This window comes from Diabrotica virgifera, chromosome 4 (genome assembly GCF_917563875.1).
Source record: "Diabrotica virgifera virgifera chromosome 4, PGI_DIABVI_V3a".
NCBI classification, from domain to species: domain Eukaryota; kingdom Metazoa; phylum Arthropoda; class Insecta; order Coleoptera; family Chrysomelidae; genus Diabrotica; species Diabrotica virgifera.
Genome location: NC_065446.1, coordinates 43,985,293 through 43,993,480, shown reverse-complemented (window position 1 = coordinate 43,993,480; position 8,188 = coordinate 43,985,293).

The following is an 8,188-nucleotide window of genomic DNA, read 5'->3' as shown; positions in this document are numbered from 1 at the left end:
TTACACTTTCTGCTAAGTATGACAAGGATACGTTAAATAGTGTTAAAATTAGATAATTTTTTTAGTAAAATTGTGGCTTATTTCCCATTAAAAATAGTTACATAGTGTTAAAGTACTGACTAAAATAGTTATTAAATTTTTAAATAAAACACCCTGTAACTCAGTAATGAGCCACATTTTATCTAAGTCATTTGGGTTCAATCTTATTATTTTGAGGTCTAGAATCTACAACTCAGAGGTTGGACATTCTTAATGAATCACCCTGTATTAACACAAAAGAACAACATAAAAAATATTAGGTTAATGAGCAGATCCATGCCCTTTAGCGTTTGGCTGGTTCTGTGTGATGTTTCTCATCAGGTTTCTACTTCAGGAAACATCAGGAAACATCAAACAGAACCAACCTAACGCTAAAGGGCATGGATCTGCTCATTAACCTAATATTTTTTTACGTTGTTCTTTTATGTTAATACAGGGTGATTCATTAAGAATATCCAACCTCTGAGTTGTAGATTCCAGAACTCAAAATAATAAGATTTGACCCAAATCACTTAGATAAAATGTGGCTCGTTACTGAGTTATAGGGTGTTTTATTTAAAAATTTAATAACTATTTTTACTCAGTACTTTAAAACTATTTAACTATTTTTAATGGGAAATAAGCCACAATTTTGCTAAAAAATGATTTAATTTTGACATTTTTTGACGTATTCTTGTAATACTTGGCAAAAAGTGTAAGGACTGTATACCCTATTAAATTATGGTAAACAAAGATTTCTGGCTACTACCAAAGGCGTACGACAGGGAGTAGTAAATGGTTGACCCTTCCCAAATTCTACGCCACTGGCAGAATTGCTATTTTAGCTCAATGTTTAGATTTTTTATGTAAATAATATACTCTTCATTCGTAACGATAAAGTCGTTAGTTTTCGAGATATTTGAAGTTAAAAATGAAATGGCACAGCTATTTTGATTAATGTTTTGTGCCCCTCCATTTTTATTTTCAAATATCTCGCAAACTAATTATTTTACGGTTACGAATGAAGAATATATTGTTACATGGAAAGTATTGGAGAATATAAAAATTATCCTAAATTAGCAATTCCGTCAGTGGCGTAGAATTTGGGAAGGGTCAACAATTCACTTTCCCCTGTCGTACGCCTCTGGTAGTAGCCAGAAACGATTGTTTACCATAATTTTATAGGGTACGCAGTACTTACACTTTCTGCCAAGTATGACAAGGATACGTCAAATAGTGTTAAAGTACTGAGTAAAATAGTTATTAAATTTTTAAATAAAACACCCTCAACTAAGTCATTTGGGTTAAATCTTATTATTTTGAGGTCTAGAATCTACAACTCAGAGATTGGACATTCTTAATGAATCACCCTGTATATTTATATTGTTCATATCCTAACAACGTATAATTGTTTATTAATATTTAAATTACTTAAATATTTTTTTACAGAAGTAGGTGTATAAAATCAATGTCAATAGCCGTAGCATCTATGCATGTGTCGCCACTAAAAAGCTAGCTGGTTTCAATACTCTGGTGTCCTAATCTGTTAGTATTTGTAAATGTACTGTTTTTCCAAACCCTAACTGATTTCAACGCTCTGGTGTCTACACACGCTAGTATCTGTAAATGTCCTGTTTTCCAAACCTTAACTGATTTTAACACCCTGGTGTCTACACACGCTAGCATGTGTAAATATGCCCCCCGCTACCATATGTGCAAAGTGTGTAATGCACACGGGCGCCAAAAGCCGGGGTCAAAAATTGCAAAAAAAAACAAACAAAAAAAAACAAAAATTAACTAAAAAAAACTTGAGAAATTAAATAGAATAAGGTATAAATAGGAGTTGAAGAGGAAAAGAGGAGAAAAACAGAATATTTCGGCCATATAATTAGAGGGCCTAAATTCCATCTACTTCTCCTTATAATACAAGGAAAGGTGGAGGGAAAGAGATAGATTGGTCGAAAGAAACTTTCATGGTTGCGTAATATTAGACAATGGTGTAGAACCATAAGAAGAAGAATTATTTCGCACAGCAGCCGATAGAAAAAGGTTTCAGGAACTTGTAAACATGATGACGGCCAACGTCTGAATACGGACACGGCACATAAAGGATGTGGTATTATAATATCACCCTGTACAAAAGATGTTTTATTGAAAGTAAATTGTCCGCCCTTGACGCGTGAGGTTGCAAAGTTCATTCTAATATATAAGTAAACGCCCGATGATATGATACCATTATTATTATTATTATTGTTATGATTATTGTAATAGTTAGCAGTAACCACGTTTAAGATAGGTCGTGATTATAAACAAGTTATTATGATTTAGTCATCGATATGGTAAACTAAAAATATATGTTCATATTTGAATAGAAATAAGAGTTTTAATTAATTGGGACCAGAAGGCAGTAACAACACACATATTTATGACATGGCGTTCCTGTAAACTAGTTGGAGAATCTTCTAAAGATGGGAACTAAAGATTGGAAACACCGACGGCGGAAAATGGACCAGACCAGGACCCAAGAACCGAACCCAGTGAAAAAAGACACAAGTGTTACAATGTAAGTAAGAAATTTAGTCTATGTTTATTGAAAATGCTTCCCTGGTTTTTTGCATATTATTATTGAACATTGAATATTTATCTTTGCTGATTTTTGAATAATTTATGAAGTATCGATTTTTTTTTTATCTATGAAGAATTTTGAAACATGAAGTGATTTTTGAATTGAATATTTTTATCAAAGTTTATTATATATGTTATTATTGAATTTTTATTGAATTTATTTGAAAAATCTCTATCCGATTTCGATTTTTAGTACGGTTATTTTTAAATATGTTATGGAATATCGAATTTTTTTCAAAAATTTCTATCGAATTTTGAGGTATGAACTGATTTTTGAATATTTTTACCTAACTTTTGCATATGCTATTTTTGAATCTTTATTGAATTTTTGTCGAATATGTATACTATTAATGAATTTTTATTAGCCAGTTGTTTTATTATTGATATTTATTGAGTAAATTTAGTACATTTGCATCGATTTTGTGTTAAATTTTTTATGATATGAACCTGAATTAATAATTTTTGTGCGATAAATGATATATAAATTATTTTTTTAATGAATAATGATTAGTGATGACATACGTTGATATAAGAGCTTAAGATAAACATTGCTGTAAGCAAGAAATATACTTTTAACGAACCGACCTGATGAGTCGAGATAAGGAATTTGAAGAAGAACTATATAGATTAGAAGAAGAACTAACAATATTATAAGCTAAATATTATGAGGCAACTAGAGACAATAAGAAACCCACTGCTCTTGTCAAATTAGGAAGGTACTAAGTGATTTATAGAAGCTTGAAAGCTTATTAGAGACCCACTCTGTGTTTTGAAGGGTACCTATTTTATTCATGATTATTCGTGAATAAACAACGGCCTCAAAGCAAGGGATTGAGGTTGTGAAATTTGTAAAAGAATTTGATCTAGCCAACGATGTTATACCCGCTTTTGTTAAGGTAGATTGTAGAGGTTTCGTGGCTAGTATTGAGTATTATGATTGTTATATGGAATATGTAGAAGAATTGGAACTTTTCTCTCGAGTAAAGCCACTTTGATTAGTCGAACGTAGGCATTGAAGGATAAGTAAAGGAAGTGATTATTATGATGTTATATTATGAAATGATATATTGATGATTAAATGACAAATGATTGTTATATTAAGATGAACTATGTACACTGTAGAAGTGCTATTATATGAAGAAAAATGAAGAAATATATAGTTGTAGTACCAGACAAGAAGAAGAAGAGAAAAAAGAGAAGTTTATTAAAATATGTGGGAAAAATGAAAGAAGACACAAAAAAAAATTGCAAGAAAACAAAATTAAGAAGATACTAATCAAATAAGTAGCTAATCATTGAATTATATTTAAGAATTAAGCTTGAATTGTTTTTTTGAAATCTCTAAAGTAACGTAAATTATAAATGACTTAAATTTTAAATGTAGATAATGAATTCAGGTTAAATTTTCGCGGAAAATAATGGAAGTGTTTGAATTAAGGATAGACAATATCTTACAGTGTTAGTTACCTTAGTGTTAGTATTAGAAAAAAAAGAACCCTAAAAGAAATTTTCTTTAAACTGGTAAACTAATATTTATTCTAGCAAGAGACATTAATTTTTTTTTATTATTAAGAAGGGACGAATAGTAATTAATCAAAAGACTGAAATAGGAATTAATAAAGTAACTTTAAATTTTTACTAAGAAGGTTAGGTAATAATAAGTTTAGTTAAATTTGGAAATATTATTAGGTAGATTTAAAATATTATATAATTATTCACTGCTTATATGACGTAAATTAGTGTAGTACACTAAAAAGACTAGATTAAAAATTAGGATAAGTTTTATTAATTGTTTTACGAAAGTGAATTAGTAAACTAAAAAAAAATACTAAAAGACATAAAGGAATAGTGCGTGATTTAGTGACAATTACTTATAAACAATTATTTGTAGTTTTTATAAAATACCAGTTTAGTATAGGGACAATATGAACTTTTGTTTATAATAGGATTTTTGTTAAGTGTCTTATAGCGGCCGATATAGGACCTTAACTATTAAGTAATATAAGGTCTATCTCCTAAAATGCGATGATGGACAATCAATGTCATTTTAAAAATATGTAATTTTAACAAAACGGGGAGATGTGGTATTATAATATCACCCTGTACAAAAGATGTTTTCTTGAAAGTAAATTGTCCGCCCTTGACCAAGGCCGACGCGTGAGGTTGCAAAGTTCATTCTAATATATAAGTAAACGCCCGATGATATGATACCATTATTATTATTGTTATAACTATTGTAATAGTTAGCAGTAACCACGTTTAAGATAGGTCATGATTATAAACAAGTTATTATGATCTAGTCATCGATATGGTAAACTAAAAATATATGTATTTGAATAGAAATAAGAGTTTTAATTAATTGGGACCAGAAGGAAGTAACAACACACATATTTATGACAAGGAGAAGAAGGTATAAATACACACGAAATTTTATTAATACATCATCCAGTTACTGCCGATTCCTATCTGCGAGAATATGTCTAAAGTCAGGCATTTTAATCTTTTTTATAATTTTATTCTGTTTGTGTCATTTTGATATTTTAGTCTACAAACACCTAATAGTCCATTTACTCACGATTTTTGCTGTGGATTTTAAAGAACCGGTGGATTTTAAGTCATATTGTGCCTGTGTGTGCTTTGCCCTGGGGTGAGTGTCACCCCTTCTCGGGGGTGAAAAAACATGCGTTCAAAACAAGTCCGGAAATGGACAAACTGAATAATTCTAAGCAACTTTTGTTCTATAGAGTTTTTTCACTAAGTCAATACTTTGCGAGTGAAAATGTTCATTTTTCAACAACAAAAACACCCGTTTTAGACGTTTTTTCGAAAATAACTCAAAAAGTAAGTATTTTAGCGAAAAAAAATGTTCATCGCAAAAATATAGCTTACAAAAAAGTGACAAAAAAAATTGTTTGTATATTAAGTCTGTAAACCCAGTAGAAACAGAGATGCAGTTGCAGCTAATGAAAGGAAGGTTCTTATTCGTTAAATTCCTAATCGAATATTTCAACGTGAAATAACCAAAATATAAAGCAGAAAAAGCTTATTTATTTATTTATTTAAGTTTATAACATCAAAAGTAAGTACGTTAGGCTCAAAATAAAATCTGTCCCTTTTTGGGTAAAAAAATGGTTAATATCACCCTCTAATTAGCATCATAAATGAAATTAGTCGTTACCACTTTACCATTTAAGTACTTTATGTATCGTTTATATGAGCTGTAAGTTTCATCTGTTCAAAGTGCTCATTGTTGAAAAGATTTAGTTTTAAAATAAAATATTTTTTAATAAAAAATCAATGGGAAAATCCCAATAGTTGGCTATATACCATATTTTCTAATCTTGAAAAAAATTCTTTGTTTTTTTCAAAATAACTGAATATTTTGGATTTCTGTTTTCTTGTAAGACCAAAATTGGTTAAGATATGGCTGGTCAAAATTTACATATACTCGTGATTAGTGACTTGTTCAAGCCCTTTTAACTACAGCCTTTTTAAAAATAAGCACTTTGAACCGATGAAACTTCAGTACCTACTTCAGATCATATAAACAAGACATAATCATAAGTAAAGTAACTTGTGGTAAAGCAGTAACTATTAATTTCTTTTTTAGGACAAAGGGACCAATCATTTTGAGCGTAAAATACTTACTTTTGATGTTAGAAACTAAAAAACAAAGCTTCTTTTAATATTCGATTTGGAATTTGACGGATAAGAACTTCCTTTTCATTAGCTACAACTCTGCTTCTACTAGGTCTACAGACTTCATATATACACCATTTTTATCACTCTTTATAAGCTATATTTTTGCCAGCAATATTTTTTCTATAAAATACTTTCTTTTTGATTTATTTGCGAAAAACATATAAAAACGTTTTCTTTCTTTTTTGTTAAAAAATGAACATATTTACATTCCGGCAAGCAAGAACTAGTGGGTGACCTTGCGCGACAGCGAGAAATACACAATACGAGAAGGTCAGCCGCCAGCTCTCACTTGTCGGATTTTACTCGCAAATAACTCGAAAAATATTGTGAAAAAATTCTATAACTTAGTAACTTAGTGAAAAAATTCTATAGAACAAAAGTTAGGTACTTAAAATTAGTGATTTTATCCAATTCCCGACTTTTTTTAACGTATGTTTTTTCACCTCCGAGAAGGGGTGAAACTCAAATCCAGACCAAAAGCACTCATCGGCACAATACCACTTTTTTCTCTGACATGTAGCTATTTGTATGACAAATTTTATGTCAATCAATACATGCGGTTATTTAAAATTCGGAAGTTTTGGATTATTTTACCACGAGTAAGTTCAGTGCTTTACTTCAAGCACCTATCTACCAGGTAGGTAACCTTCAAAAAAAAAATAAATAAAAAAGCATGATTCAAAATGCCTTAAGGGGCGCCAAAATCTTTTTTGCACACAGGCGCCAGTAACCCTTACGGGGACCCTGTTGCCTGTACAAACTTATGGATAAGAGACTTTAACAGTGACGCAAAAATCCGCAAATAAACTCAGAGTTACACAACGAGTTATGGAACATGCAATGCTGGACATGAGCCTTCGAGACCACATAACAAACCAACAAATCAGGCAAAGATCGGGAGTTCAATACGTCATCGAAAGACTCACGACGCTTAAGTGAAACTAGACAGGGCACTTAGCTAGAACACAAGATTGACGGTGGACAAGACGAATCATGAAATGGAGGCCCCGAAACTACAAAAGAAGCCGAGAACGACCACGGACTAGTGAACCAACGACATAAAAAGAGTAGCGAGAAACTGATTACAAGCGTCCCAGCGTGGAGAACATTGAAAATAACTGAGGGAGGCCTATATCCAGTAGTGAACGCGATCGGCCGATTGATGATAATACCTATTAAATATCGCTTTAGCTTGTTCAACTAACAAAGCTTAAAATAGTAGGCACAGACAACAGGACTCCAGAATGATATTTCAATGCCCTTCCATTATAAAATTGACTATAAAAGTAAGGTAAAAGGACTATCAGGCTTTCTATTTAACTTTGCACTGCAAAGTTAATTCGGGATTCACATGTTAACACGAATTGTACAATTTATGATATAAAATTGGATCCCTATTTCCCTATGCCACGCCCTAACTTGGGAACTGCTTTACCGATTTCATCCATCTTTTTATTTATGTTTTCTAATACCTACTGGTTCTTACAGAAAGAGAATTTAAGAAAATTGCACAGAACATTGAAAAATGTCAGAAAACTTAACAATTTGCGTTTTATAATTACCTTTATATAAATACCACTACTACGCATTAAACAAATTAAAACTGGAAAAGCACTTGGTCCCACATTCACAGTGAAATTGTAAAGGTCTTCGAAGATGAAAACTTAGATCTCCTTGCAAAAATCTCTCCCCTTAAATTCAACAACGCTAAAAAATGCCACGACTCTCGACTGATAAGTTTCATGACCCATAATATGTTAAAGATACCTATTTCCGAAAATAATAATTCGTACCATAATTTACAAACAGTGTGAAGAGGATATATGGGCCCAGAACAATTTGG